The sequence below is a fragment of the Monodelphis domestica genome, chromosome 4 (genome assembly GCF_027887165.1).
Source record: "Monodelphis domestica isolate mMonDom1 chromosome 4, mMonDom1.pri, whole genome shotgun sequence".
Classification (NCBI taxonomy): Eukaryota; Metazoa; Chordata; class Mammalia; order Didelphimorphia; family Didelphidae; genus Monodelphis; species Monodelphis domestica.
This window is the reverse complement of record NC_077230.1, coordinates 695,524-710,067: the sequence shown is the minus strand read 5'-3', so window position 1 is coordinate 710,067 and position 14,544 is coordinate 695,524. Positions and strand designations below refer to the sequence as shown.

Sequence of the window (14,544 nt, the reverse complement as noted above, 5' to 3'; positions counted from 1 at the left end):
ATCGTTATTTATCTTAGGAACCATTCACCATGACCAAGTTGGGTTTATACAAGGGATGAGTGGTTCAACATTAAAAATTAACAGTATTAATCACATCAGAAACCAAATTATTAAAATCCACATGATTATCTCAGTAGATACAGAAAAAGCCTTTCACAGTTAGAACCCTCATTGAACTTAAAACTTCTACAAGAATGTGGTGGGCAGTGGGGAAAGTAGTGCTGAATGAAGGATCGTTGGGGGTTACAGAACACTAGCTTTCTCTGCTATTAAATAATTGAATTTTTACTTGGTTTGAATTCTTGATATCCTAGACCCTAGAAACAACTGAAATTGTTTTATTTCTGATGACTAATTTCTAGATTTCTTTCTTGTTACTCACAAGACTTTAGTTTTGCTGTTTTTCCATCATATCTAACTTAATGACTCCATTTTAAGTCTTCTTAGCAAAGATATTGGAGTTGTTTGCCTTTTCTTTCTCTAGCTCATTTTATAGATGAGGAAACTGAGGCAAAGAGGAAACTAAAGTTTCCCTAAGAGCTGTAAGAGAGTAATGTATTGTAAGAGAATAAAACTGCAGAAAAGCTGGAAAAAAGATGCAATGAATGGAAGGTTGAAGATTCATCCATCAAGGAAAAATTCCCGGGGAGAATGAGAACTGGAGAAGGCAGTTAAAAACAGGAACACACAAACTGCTTCAGGCTGACTTTTTTTTCCTGAGACCATTGGGAGAGAGAGCTGAGGATTTTACTCTGCTTTTTGGTCACTAATTTCTTCTCTGAAATATTGGAGTTTGACTCTGAAGACCCTTTCAAAACTGTTAAAGACATCCCTCGTATAAGACTAGATAATTTTAGTTATTCAATTTAAGATTTATTCTAGATTAAGGAAATCCTAACACCTCTCTCCTATTCAACCTCCTTTCCCATCCTTCCTTAAAATAAACCCTGTTTCTAATAAATTTAGAGAGTGAGTTATCCATCAGATTTTCAGTCAATTTACTCAATCTGAATCACAGTTTCACTCCAATGGAAGAGGACAACAGAAGTTGGTGGGAGGGGAGGAGGGAGACAGGGGTGGACTCTTCACTACTGTATTGCTCAGTGGGCTTTCTCAGCACTCGGAGCTGGAGGGAAGATAGACACTTGAGGAGAGCCTGGAAGACAGACACTCAGACTTGGAGTGAAGACACTTGGCTGTGGAACTGGACCCCTGGAGGAGCTCATGCAGGAGACCTCAGACTGCTTTCATTTTAGACAGTCAACGTGGTGAGTGACAAAGCTGACTTAGTTCCTTGCCCTTTCTAGAGGTGTGAACCTCCAAGAAAGGCCCATAATCTTGAGACTCCTTTCCCCCGACTGGTGCCTTAGAATTTCTATCTGGTTCTGAGGAAGCTGGAGCTCTCTCTCTCCCTCCCCCTTTTCTCTCTTCCTTAATATCTTCCCTCTATTATAAAAATAAACTACCATAATTCCATTTACTTGAGTAATTCATTTTGGGATTTAGTAATTAAATCCCTGGTGACCACCAATTAAATATTCAGTTCAGCCATAAAAGTTTAACATTACATAATTTTTAAAAAGAACCAACATTAGAAGATAAACAAGTCACAAATGGATAAAAATTCAATTGGAACTTAAAAAGTCAGAAAAAAATGAAGATGGAAGAGTTGAAATAGAATACCATGGGCTAAAACTTTTGGCACCCTCTGGGGTGAATTGATGTCTTTTGGATAACAGAGCTGTACAATGGAAGGATGATTAATTTGGAGGAAAATGGATGGTGACTCACCTTATCAAATCCAAGAGTGAACAATAAAGGGATGATAATAATTCTGTAGTTTCATGAGAAGAGGCAATATAGCAGTAGAATAGGAGTGGTGGCCAAAGAGAAAGATTGAATATGAGAAACTGGAAAAAGTAGGGACTAATTCCAGCAGGGAAGAAGGTATTCCACTGAATGGTATTTCCATGTAGAAGATCTGTATATGCCTTCAGTGGGAGATAAGGCATTTAATGGAAGATATCTTTAACCTGAGACAGGGTGGAGGGCAAAATCCGAGAACTGGGAGGCTATTTTCTGAAAGAGTACTGGGTACCTATGGGCATTATCCTGAACTGGAAAAGGGATTTTGATGTTGATAAGGGCAGATGGCCCTCAGAATGGAGGGAAGGGAAAAGGTGACATAGAGCCAGAAATGAAGAAACAGGGCCTTAGGAAAAGAGAATGATTATGGTAAGGTCATGCGGTAGTGCTGAGCCACATGAATTGGGTTATGCAGTAATTCCTAAGATGTGATTATGCTTCCCTCACAAACTGATATTAGTTGACAAAATTAGCAATGAAAGAGTCTTACCAAATTCTTTTTATGACTCAAATATGGTGTTGATTCCAAATCCAGGCAAACCAAAAACAGAGAAAGAAAATTATAGACCAATTTCTTAATGAAAATAGATGGGAAAATCTTAAATAAAATACTAGCAAAAAAGACTCCAGCAAGTGATCACAAGAATTATTCACTATGACCAGGAGGGATTTATACCAGGAATGCAAGGATGGCTTAATATTAGGAAAACCATCCACATAATTGACCATATCAATAATCAAACTAACAGAAATCACATGATTATCTCAATAGATACAGAAAAAGCCTTTGACAAAATACAACACTCATTTCTAGTAAAAACACTACAAATTATAGAAATAGAAGGACCCTTCCTCAAAATAATAAATAGTGTTTCTTTTTAAACCATCAAAAAGTATCATCTGCAGTGGGGACAAGTTATAAGCTTTCCCAGTAAGGAGTGAAAAAAAAGGATACCCATTATCACTTCTATTAATTAATATTGTATTAGAAAGACAAGCAGCAGCAATTAGAGAAGAAAAAGAAATTGAAGGGATTAAAGTAGGCAACGAGGAGACTAAACTATATCTCTCTGGACTCTCAGTCTTTGCAGATGATATAATGGTATACTTAAAGAATCCTACAAAATCAACTAAAAGGCTAGTGGAAAAAAATTAACAATTTTAGCAAAGTTGCAGGGTACAAGATAAACCCCCATAAATCATCAGCATTTCTGTGTATTTCCAACAAAATTCAGCAGCAGAAGGTAGAAAGGGAAGCACAATTTAAAATCACTCTAGACAATATGAACTATTTAGGAATTTATCTAGCAAGACAAAAGAAGGAATTAATTATATGAACACAACTACAAAATGCTTTTCACATAATTAACCAGATCTAAGTAACTGGAAAAATATCATTAATTGCTCATGGGTAGGACACTCTAACATAATAAAAAATGTCAATCTTACCAAATTAATCTACTTATTCAGTGCCATACCTATCAAATTACTAAAAAACTTTTTTATACAATTAGAAAAAATTACAACAAAGTTCATTTAGAAGAACAAGAGATCAAGAATATCAAGGGAAATAATGGGGGAAAATGTGAAGGATGGGGGCCTAGCAGTACCAGATCCTAAACTGCACTATAAAGCAGTGGTCATTAAAATAATCTGATACTGACAAAGAGACAGAAGGGTGGATCTGTGGAATAGACTAGGAATAAATGACCTCAGGAAGCTAGTGTTCAATAAGCTCAAAGATCTTAGCTTTGGGGACAAGAAATTACTTTTTGACAAAAACTGCTGGGAAAATTGGAAAACAGTATGGGAAAAATTAAGTTTAGATCAACATCTTAGACCCTATACCAAGATAAATTTAAAATGGATAAATCAAAAATATAAAGAGTGAAATCATAAATAAATTACATGAAAACAGAGTAGTATACCTGTCAGATCTTTGGGAAGGGAAGGAAGTTAAGGCCAAGCAAGAGATAGAGAACATTTCAAAATGTAAAATGAATGACTTTGATTATATCAAATTTATAATTTTTTTACAAACAAAAACAATGTAACCAAAATTAGAAGGAAAGAAATGAATTGGGAAAAAATTTTTATAAAAAACTATCTGACACAGGCTTAATTTCCCAAATACATAAGGAACTAAGTCAAATTTACAAAGTCAAACCATTTCCCAATTGACAAATGGTCAAGGGAAATGAATGGACAGTTTTCACATGATGAAATCAAAAGTATCAATAAGCACATGAAAAAGTGTTCTACATCCCTCCTGATTAGAGAAATGAAAATTTAAACAACTCTGAGGTACCGCCTTACACCTAGAAGACTGGCCAATATGGTAGCAAAGAAAAGTGATAAATGTTGGAGGGGATGTGGCAAATTGGGACACTAATACACTGCTGGTGGAATTGTGATTTGGTCAAACCATTCTGCAGGGCAATTTGGAACTATGGACTTTAAAGGAATGCCTACCAGCAGAGTCAAGATGGTGGCTCAGATGCAGTAAAAGTCCAGACTTCTGAATACCCTTCTGTACCAATAAAAAACACAGTTCTTTGAGGGGACAGAAAACCAAATCTAACAACAAAACAAAGCTAAGGAACCCTCTTGCTAGATCGAACTTAAAAAGTACCCGCACCAAAGCCTGAATTCTTGAATACTCAGGTTCAAGGGAAAGGAAGAAGGAAGGTCCCAGGACCCCTCCCTTACTATTTACTGTGCTGGGTCTCCAGCAATTGCTGGAATCTCTGTGAGGGTAAGGGCTCTAGTCCAAAGGGACTGCCTTGCTGGCACAGCAGTGCCAGGCTCAGGGAATTGAACACAGAAGGCAGGGAGGCAGCTGGAGGAGAGGCCCAGAGAGGGCAGCCTACTTTCAACCAAAACACTCCATCTTGCCTCCCCTACTTTTTTCTTTGGGTTTTGGCCTAAGGGCATATCTAGGTCTGCAAATCAATTCTGGCCTGGCTTAATCCTATCAATAGGGCAGATTAGAAGCCTTCAGAGGGCAAGGAAGCTCAAACTCCAACATCCCTCCCCCAAAGACTACTCTGAGATCCTTGCTGACTAAGCTCCAAGGGAAAAGGCTGCAACCACTACAGGCTACATCCTTGATAAGAGGTGGGAAGGCCAGCTCCTTTTCAGCTTCTGCTGCCAACTGGGAAAGATCTGACCTCAGGGGTCATCAATACCATCAGCCTAACCTGGTCAATCAACAGAGCAGAGAAGAAGACCCTTAAGGACATAATAGCCCAAACCCACAGATCCAGCACATAAATAGAGGAGCAAGATTACAGGCAATCACAAGGGGGGAAAGAAGGAAAAAATATGAGCAAACAACAAAAGCAAAATAAGAAATCACAATTGACAGCTTCTATCCAGGTAATAAACAAAGAGCAAATGGAACAGAGGAGGACCAAAGAACACCAAGTAAAAACACATATTTTCCCCAGAAATAGGGCATAGCCTTTGGAAGAACTTAAAATACTATTAAAAAACAATTAAGAGAAGCCAAAGACAACTGGGAAAACTTAAACTTAAAAAGCAAAATAAGTCATCTGGAAACAGAGGCACATGAACTAAAACAAGAAAATAGTGTTGTGAAAGCCAAAATTAGCCAGCTTGAAAATAAAGCAAAAGAAGATGAAAGATGACCTACAAAGAAAATCAGACCAGAAGGAGAAGGATAACTAAAAAGCCAGGGATGAAATTCAATCTTTAAAAATTGTAATCCACCAACTAGAAACAAATGACTTCACAAGGCAGCAAGAATCTATAAAAATAAAATCAAAAGAATGAAAAATTTGAGGAAAATGTGAAACATATCATTGACAAAACATCAGACCTTGAAAACAGATCAGGAGAGACTATTTAAGAATTATTAGACTACTTGAAGATCATGACTAAAGAAAAACCCTGGACATCATTCTACAGGAAATTATCCAAGAAAACTGCCCCAATATTCTCCAATAAGAGAGGAAAGTGGAGATTGAAAGAATCCACAGATCACCTCCTGTATATAATCTTCAATTGACAACACTCAGGAATGTTATAGCCAAATTCAAGAACTACAAGACTAAGGGAAAAAAAATATTGCAAATTGCTAAGAAGTCATTCAAATACCATGGAACCACAGTTAGGATAACACAGGATCTGGCTGCATCTACACAGAAGGACCAGAAGGCATGGAATATGATTTTCTGGAAATCAAGGGAACTGGGTCCAAAACCAAGAATCAACTACCCAGCAAAACTGACTACATTCTTGCAGGGGAGGGTATGGTAATTTAAAAAAAATAGATGACTTCTAAGCATCCATTAAAAAAAAAGACCACACTGAAACAGAAAATTTGATGCCCAAACACAGAACTCGAGAGAATTACTAAAAGGTAATTAAGGAATGGGGAAAAATAAAACAAAACTTTTTTTAAGGGACCCAATAAGAAAAGATGATATTGGTAACTCTTGAAAATTGTTATCCTGTGGTTAGCTAAAAAAATTATACTTAGAGGGAACTGTGACAAACTATATAGGATGAAATGTCAATATATATATACATACATACATACATACATATATATAATATATACATATATATATATATATAACTAGAGGTAAAAAAGAGGTTAATTCTAAGAGAAATTGGAAAACAGACAAAATGGGGTAAATTTACATTTCATAATGAAGCGAAGCACATGACAGGAGTGGGGGAGAACACCAATTCACTGGAAGGGTAAAGAGATTGGAGACATGAAATAATTCTTATATGCATTGAAATTGACTCAAAGAGTGAAGAACAATCAAATCCATTGGGTAAGAGAATTTATTTGTGCCTTATAGAGAAGTAGAAGGGTAACAAGCAAACTGGTGTGGAGGGAAGAAATACAAAGGAGGGAGAGTGTGAGACAGTTTTAAAATACCCTAAAGAAAAATAAGTGGGGAATAAGAAGTGGGGAAGAGAAAGGGAAGTAAAATAAGGGTGGGAATTGTATAAATGGAGATTTTGAACCTTTGACTTCACTCCCCAGAAGTCCTTAGTTTTTCCCAAAATTCCCTATAATCTCTCCTGCATCTCCACATTGGTAGGATCACATTATTGGTATTTAGCTGGTGATAACTCCTCCCATGTCCTCTTTTGGGCATGATACAGCAATCAGCAGAGATGGTGGTGAATGGGGATTTAAAAAATGGCTAACCAGCCATGGGTACATGGTTTTTATTTTGTATTTTCTTTATTCCTTGATTTCTAATGATCTAATGATATAATATTTTTATTATTTGAGATAAAATTTTAATTTTTATAGTTGATGACCAGAAGGAACCAGGAAAAAAAAACTCAATTTTTTTAAAGATAGTCTAGATAGTTGGTTTTTTTTTTTTAATAAACCCTTACCTTCCATCTTAAAACCAATACTGGCTATTGGTTCTAAGCCAGAAGAGTGGTAAGGGCTAGGCAATGGGGTTTAAGTGACTTGCATAGGGTCACACAGCTGGGAATTGTCTGAGGCCAGATTAGAACCCAGAACCTCCCATCTCTGGGTCTGATTCTCAATTTGCTGAGCCACCCAGCTGCATCCAGATAATTTTTTTAAGCCAGGTTTCTCCTGCCAAGGCTTTTTGACCACCCCATCCACCCACCCACCCTTGCAAACTATGAGAGAATTCAAACTCTCTTTAGAACTGCCTTTTTCCTTTTCCTATTTTTTGCCCAGTTACTTGCCCTCCCTATGCACCTGGCTGATTTCAGTTTGAGGACTCTTGCCCATCTGCTTGAGTTCCTCAATTCCTCTCTGCTGACTCTGGTGTTGCTAATACTGCTTCCTCCAGACCCTGACTCCAATCATTCATCTGGCCCTGGCCCTGACCCTGGCCCCAGCCCCAGCCCCATCCCCAGCCCCAGGCCTCCAGAAATCCTCCTCCTGATCTCTGGCTTTACTCCTAAAATTGGCCTCTGATTGGACCCTGACCCCTACCTCTGTTGCTGATTGCTGCCACCTAAAAGCTTGGAGTCAGGGCAGGTGGTAAAAAACTGGGGTGTTCTTCCCTTAGGTAACAATTACCCTCCATGTGGCAGGGGACCTTAGGAGGGGGACAAGGAAAAGCAAGAGACTCTTCCAAACAGGAAGTTGATTACAAGTATGGCATATTCTATGAAAGAGCAGTGCATTACCTATTTCAAGCAGCTTCCACTTTAGGATGTTTTTTTTTCATGAATGCACTGATCCTTTTACTTATCTTACCTGAGATTCAGGAGAGAAATTCATCTCCCTGCAACTCTTTGCCATTTGGGCTTGCCAAGTTTGAGATTCCTAAAACCCAGGTTCTCCCTCTCTATGGGAAATACAACAGTACTGACAAAAGGAATCTCAATGGATAAATAAAGGAACTTTAAAGAGACTGGAGGTGAAATTTTTGAGCCTTTTCAGACTCCAATGTTTTATAAAATCCTCTGTATTTTATTGTATTTTGCTAATTGTTTTGTTTAAGATTTAATTTTGTTGTTTTAAGTTCATATATTAATGTATTCAATACTTTTCTGTTACACTGAATCATTTTAATCTACTGTGTTTAATTACTGTTATATTGTGTCACCTTTCCTCTATAATTATACTGAACAAATATTATTGAATAAGCCCATATAAAAACAGCTTTTTTTGGTTCTATTTTGGCTTTGTAAATTGTCACATAGAGGATGGATGGACTTCATGAAAAACTGGTTACAATTGTAAAACAACCTTTGGTAAATTTAATGAGCTAAATATCTCAAATTGATTTTAAGGGGTCTTTAGACACGATTTTTAGATTTGTTTTTTTCAAACAACTCTGATCATTTTGCCTGCCTCTAACAGGAGGTAAGGTCCATTTTAGTAGCTGAAGTGAAGTACAAATATAATCCCCACCTCCCGATGGGATGTTAGTCTCATACCAAAGGAGTTGGAAAGTTGACCCCGGGCATGGTATCCCTGGATGGCTCCCAAAAGAGGGGCACCTCTCATTTGTAACTCCTCAGCTCACTTTACCCTTTCACCAGAAAGATCATTAGATTCTTAGTGACATTTTTAGACCCAATATAAACAGTACAGAGATTTGTTTTTTTTTCTAGACTCCTGCCACATTTTTGTAAAGATGGCAGTAATAGAATTAAAAAAAAATATCTCGGCCAAGGTTGAAACATTGTTACACCCAAAAACTTGTGTCAATATTGTTAAATTTAAATATGGTTGGACTCTGAAATAATATATTAATTAGGTAATCACCAGGGATTTAATTTCTAAATCCCAAAATGAATTACTAAAGTAAATGGAATTTATTGTAGTTTATTTACAATATTTATAATAGAAAGAAGATATTAAGGAATGAGAGAGAGAGAGAGAGAGAGAGAGAGAGAGAGAGAGAGAGAGAGAGAGAGAAACCTCTGGTTTCTTCTGATATCAGTTAGAAATTCTAAGTCTCAGCTGGGGGAAGAGTCTCAAGAAGTTGGGCCTTTCCTGGAGGCTTCCCACCTACAGAAAGGCAGGGTCACTAAGTCAGCTTTTCACTCACCAATGGTAACAGGCTAAAGGAAGTCTGGGTGTCTGTATTCTGGTAGCTTCTCCGAGTCAGTGCCAGAATGTCCAAACAAATCTCTGAATGTCTGTCTTCCCTTCAGCTCCGAGTGACTGATCCTTCGCTCCAAGCCTGGGTGACTGACTGTCTCAATGAATGAATCACAAATCTCCAAAACTCCTCTTTTTAAAGATCTTTTTCTCTTGTGTCACCTCCTCTAAATTTTCACGTCTACCAATCACAGCAGATGCTTTTCTCCAGGACTGCCCATTCTTTAGTTCTCACCTTCTTTGGCTAGATTTTATCTTTTTGGGTTACTTAACACCTCTTTTGGTAAGTTCACCTTTTGGAGTTACTTAACACATTTTTGTAGATAAAATCTAAAAATAGATTGTAGCTTACATTTCTAGCTTCACTCTAAAGGAGGAGCGAAGTACCTTCATTGTTACAATCAGGAGATATCTAAATCCAATCTTCACAGTATCCAGTTTCTTTAAATGTCATACAGCCAACTCATGTAAAATATGATAGTGGGTTTGTTTGCTTTTGTAATTAACTGGACTATTGTGAATTTGGGGACTTTGGTACTTCTTTGAATGTGCATTATCTGCTGTATTACTGTTTTATTCTAAAAGTCATTTTGTACTCACACATGGTTGACACAGTGTGTCACTGATTATAAGCTATATATATATTTTTTTTATTTTTAAAATCTTTTATTATTTTTTTCTTGCTTGTGCAATATACTATTTCAGTTTTTTTCTATCCTTTTATGTATTTGAAGCACATGTCACCAGTATTGAGATTTTTCTTTAACTTTTTTTCATTTGCAGTAATATAAGTTTAAAATATATTTGCTATAATATTAATGCATATCCAAAATCTTTAAACTATGGAAACCTACCATTTGTTGACAAATGTTATTGCTTAATGATTCTGTCTGATTCCAGGAGAAGGGAATATAAAAAGAGCCATTGAGCAGTGCCAAAAAAAGAGCACAAAGCCAATCAAGCACAAGGTCAAAAAGAGACCAACAAATGCCAATGGGATTGATGAAATTTTAAGCCAATACAAAAGGACTTGAACCTAGTATGAGAGTCGAGGTCATGACGTTTAACATATGTTAAGATGTAGGACTCCTTGTATTCACACTCTTTGTGAAATACTGACAGAAAAGCACCTAACAAATGGCCATTCTGGCTCCCCTATCCCTGAAAGTGAAGGTAAAATCAGACCAGGGAATGATACTTCCCTATCAGTCCTTTTTTCCTCTCTTATAGTATGGCAACTTCTCTTGGTCTTGGCTGCAAATGGGTAAGTGAAATATTACTACATTTTGTCCTACAGACTTGTGGGATAGACATTACTTTAATTGGGCCCTGATTCAAGGACCTGTTATAAATTTATTTTTCTTTTACTTAGAATTTTTGCACATAAAGCTTTGATAGTCTATATTTCATCCAGAAATTTTTTTTATTTGGAATTTTTTTGATGTTTTGATTTCTCTGCCAATTGATTCATATACCAAATAACTCAGCCATGCATCCCTAAGTGATCCCTGTGTTTTTCAATCACCCTCTTCAGAAGGATATGTATTATTATCATTTTAAATTGCAACGTTTTAATTCTTTTTGAGAGTAATTTTAGGTTAAGAAACATGTTACCTCTCTGAATCCAGAAAATGAACTCTTTGAAGAATGAATGCACCATGAAGATGCCTCCACAGACTGCACCAGGAGATCCAGAGTGACCTTTGGGATGTGGTTATCTGAACTGTGTGGGGTTGAATGCATTTGTTTTGTATGTATACTCTTATGCCAAAGGGGACTTCCCCCAACTGGCTTTTTGTCAATGCATCTAGCAAGCATCGGTTTTGCTCTCTTTTCCTCTTATACTCAAATTATTGTAATTTCAAAGTTGGTATGTTTACAAGACCCACTGGAGAGACTAGTCTTCCGTGGGTCTCAGAGGAGAATGTATGAATGAAGATTTTGAACCTTTGACTTAATTCCCCAAAAGTCCTTAGTATTTCCCAAAATTCCCTATAATCTCTCCTGTGTCTCCACGTTGGCAGGATCAGGTTATTGGTATTTAGCTGTTGGTAACTCCTCCCACATCCTCTTTTAAGGCATGATACAGCAATTGGCAGTGATGGTGGTGAGTGGGGATTTTTAAAATGACTAACCAGCCATGGGTAGGTGGTTTTTATTTTTTATCCTCTTTATTCCTTGATTTCTAATGACCATTTAATAAACCTCATAAAGTATAATATTTTTATTATTTCAGATAAAATTTTAATTTTTACAGAATTAAGGGAACTGAATAAAAACAAAATGCTGGTGTAGAAGGAAATAGTGAAAGAAGAAAGGGCAAGACTAGGATAGGAAATCAAAATGTTGGGGAATACACAGGTTGTAATCATAACTCTGAATGTGAATGGGATGAACACACCCATAAAACACAAGCAAATAGCAATGTGGATTAGATACCAAAATCCTTCCCTTGCCTACAAGAAACACACATGAGGCAGGTAGACACACATAGGGTAAAGGTTAAAGAATGGTGGAAAATCTATTATGCATCAATTTAGAAAAAGAAGGTAGGAGTTACAATCATTATATCTGACAAAGCCAAAGTAAAAGTAAATCTAGTTAAAAGAGATAGGGAAGGCAATTACATCCAGATAAAAAGCAATATAGACAATGAAGAAATATCAGTACTCAATATGTATGCACCAAATGATATAGCATCCAAATTTCTAAAGGAGAAATTGGTGGAGTTCAAGGAGGAAATAGATAGTAAAACTATATTAGTAGGAGACATGAACCTTCCTCTGTCAGAACTAGATAAATTAAACCAAAAAATAAACAAGAAAGAGGTAAGAGATGTGAATGAAATCATAAAAAAAATAGAATTAATAGATATGTGAAGAAAAATAAATAGGGACAAAAAGGAATACACATCCACATATATTGACCATGTACTGGGGCATAAAAAACATGGCAAATAAGTACAAAAGAGCAGAAATAATAAATGTGATCTTTTCTGATCACAATACAATAAAAATAATAATTACTAATGGTACATGGGGAGGAAAATAAAAAAATTAGTTGGAAATTAAACAATACAATTCTCCAAAATCAGTTAAAAGAACAAATTATAGAAACAATTAATAATTTCATTGAAGAGAATTATAATGATGAGACATCCTTTTGAAATCTATGGGATGCAGCCAAAGCAATACTGAGGGGGAAATTTATGTCATTGAGTTCATATATTAACAAATTAGGGAGGGCAGAGGTCAAGGAATTGGGCATGCAAATTAAAAAACTAGAAAGTGAACAAATTAAAAATCCCCAGATGAAAACTAAATTAGGGATCCTAAAACTTAAAGGAGAAATTCATAATATCAAAAGTAAAAGAATTGTTGAATTAATAAATAAGACTAGAACCTGGTACTTTGAAAAAATAACTAAAATAGACAAAGTACTGGTCAATCTAATATAAAAAATGAAAAAAGAAAACCAAAATAAAAGTATCCAAGATGAAAAGGGAGACCTCACCTCTAATGAAGAGGAAATTAAGGCAATCATTAAAAACTATTTTGCCCAATTATATGACAATAAATATGGCAATCTAGTGATATGGATGAATATTTACAAAAATATAAATTGCCTAGATTAACAGAAGAAATAGAATACAAAAATAACCCCACATCATAAAAAGAAATTGAACAAGCCATCAAAGAACTTCCTAAAAAAATCCCCAGGACCAGATGGATTCAAAAGTGAATTTTATCATACATTCAAAGAATAATTAATCCTAATACAATACAAACTATTTGACAGAATAAGCAAAGAAGGAATTCTATCAAATTCCTTTTGACACAAATATAGTTCTGATTCCAAAGCCAGGTAGATCAAAAACAGAGGAAGAAAGCTAAAAATCAATCTCCTTAATGAACAAAAATGCAAAAATCTTAAATAGATTACTAGCAAAGAGACTTCAGCAAGTGATCATAAAGGTTATTCATTATGATCAGGTAGAATTTATATAGAAGAAGAAGAAGAAGAAGAAGAAGAAGAAGAAGAAGAAGAAGAAGAAGAAGAAGAAGAAGAAGAAGAAGAAGAAGAAGAAGAAGAAGAAGAAGAAGAAGAAGAAGAAGAAGAAGAAGAAGAAGAAGAAGAAGAAGAAGAAGAAGAAGAAGAAGAAGAAGAAGAAGAAGAAGAAGAAGAAGAAGAAGAAGAAGAAGAAGAAGAAGAAGAAGAAGAAGAAGAAGAAGAAGAAGAAGAAGAAGAAGAAGAAGAAGAAGAAGAAGAAGAAGAAGAAGAAGAAGAAGAAGAAGAAGAAGAAGAAGAAGAAGAAGAAGAAGAAGAAGAAGAAGAAGAAGAAGAAGAAGATAATAAGGAATGCAAGTATTGTTCAATATTAGGAAAGTAGTATTAGTCTCTCAGTAACTGAGGATGACGATTGTCTTTGTGCGCTTTCATCTGTGATGTAGATGAGTGTGCACAAAGGCACTTGTGCATGAAGGAGATTTAAGTGGAAAAATCGGTGCACAGAGACAGTCTCACTCTCTCGGTGTTGGAAGCCTGGGTCCAGTGGCACAAAAAGTCGTTACACCTGGAGACTTCCTCAGATGCATTGGATGGCCGTGTTGTCTTTTGTGCCCTAAGCACTCCACAGTGCTTTGCTGCGTCGCCCTCTCAGCCATTGAACCTTCTTATTGGTTTCTTCCGTCTGTTCGGCCAAAGCAGTCTTCACATGCTGGGTGAGCAAAGCCTTGGTTCACCAGGGGTCTACGACCTGATTAGGAAAACTATCCACATAACTGACCATATCAACAAACAAATCTCAATAGATGCAGGAAAAACTTTGACAAAATACAACAGAAAGTATAGGAATAGAAGGGTCTTTTCTAAAAATATTAAACAGTATTTATCTAAAATCATGAGCAAACATCATCTGCAATGGGGATAAATTAGAAGCATTCCCAATAAGATCAGGAGTGAAACAAGGATGCCCATTATCACTTCTATTATTTAATATAGTACAAGAAACACTAGCAGCAGAAATTAGAGAAGAAAAAGAAATGGAAGGTATTAAAATAGTATGAGAGGGTAAACTTAGACTCAAT

At 36.1% G+C, this 14,544-nt stretch overlaps 1 long non-coding RNA gene across 1 annotated transcript in view; it reads left to right on the top strand.

Annotated features, from left to right (window-relative positions):
• LOC130458925 (uncharacterized) overlaps window positions 1–10,084 on the top strand; it is a 52,061-nt gene extending 41,977 nt beyond the window's left edge. The window contains exon 3 of the long non-coding RNA XR_008918268.1: window positions 9,511–10,084. This is a non-coding gene — a long non-coding RNA (uncharacterized LOC130458925). The remainder of the gene's footprint in view (window positions 1–9,510) is intronic.
• The last annotated feature ends 4,460 nt before the right edge of the window (window positions 10,085–14,544 follow it).